We start from the raw sequence: 751 nt of genomic DNA, 5'->3' as shown, positions 1-751 counted from the left end.
GCTGCATTCCCAAACAACCCGACTCGTTGACGGCGCCTCGTGGGGCGACAGGGTCCGGGCCGGACGGGGCTCTCACCCTCCCAGGCGCCCCTTTCCAGGGGACTTGGGCCCGGTCCGTCGCTGAGGACGCCTCTCCAGACTACAATTCGGACGGCACAGCCGCCCGATTCTCAAGCTGGGCTGCTCCCGGTTCGCTCGCCGTTACTAGGGGAATCCTTGTAAGTTTCTTCTCCTCCACTTATTTATATGCTTAAACTCAGCGGGTAGTCCCGCCTGACCTGGGGTCGCGGTCGAAGCGACGTGCGCTTCGTTTGTTGGGTCGTTCAAAGGCCATAATGCCAGCTGCGCGCCGGATGCACTGCATTGATAAAGCGAGGACGCCCACCATGCGCTGTGTCCGGCGCGGTACACCGGCAGCCCAATCTTTGGTCCACCGCCCCTTGAGAGACGAGGGACCTGATGCCGCATCCCGATTCCCGTTGAGGGTGGTTGGGAGCGTGTTTTGGCGTGACGCCCAGGCAGGCGTGCCCTCGGCCGAGTGGCCTCGGGCGCAACTTGCGTTCAAAGACTCGATGGTTCGCGGGATTCTGCAATTCACACCAGGTATCGCATTTCGCTACGTTCTTCATCGATGCGAGAGCCGAGATATCCGTTGCCGAGAGTCGTGTGGATTAAATAGCTTTGCAACACGAGGGACGGCTAGCAAGCTAGCCATGCCCCCGGGTTAGGCACAGTGTTCCTTGACGCCTTC

At 60.9% G+C, this 751-nt stretch overlaps 1 non-coding gene across 1 annotated transcript; it reads right to left on the bottom strand.

Moving 5' to 3' along the window:
• Positions 1–508: 508 nt before the first annotated feature.
• LOC119345771 lies at positions 509–664 on the bottom strand. Its single transcript, XR_005167180.1, has one exon. It is a non-coding gene; the product is annotated as a 5.8S ribosomal RNA (ribosomal RNA).
• Positions 665–751: the final 87 nt, after the last annotated feature.

The sequence above is a fragment of the Triticum dicoccoides genome, unplaced genomic scaffold, assembly GCF_002162155.2.
Source record: "Triticum dicoccoides isolate Atlit2015 ecotype Zavitan unplaced genomic scaffold, WEW_v2.0 scaffold2832, whole genome shotgun sequence".
In the NCBI taxonomy this organism is placed as follows: Eukaryota; Viridiplantae; Streptophyta; class Magnoliopsida; order Poales; family Poaceae; genus Triticum; species Triticum dicoccoides.
This window is presented reverse-complemented; position numbering and strand designations above follow the sequence as displayed.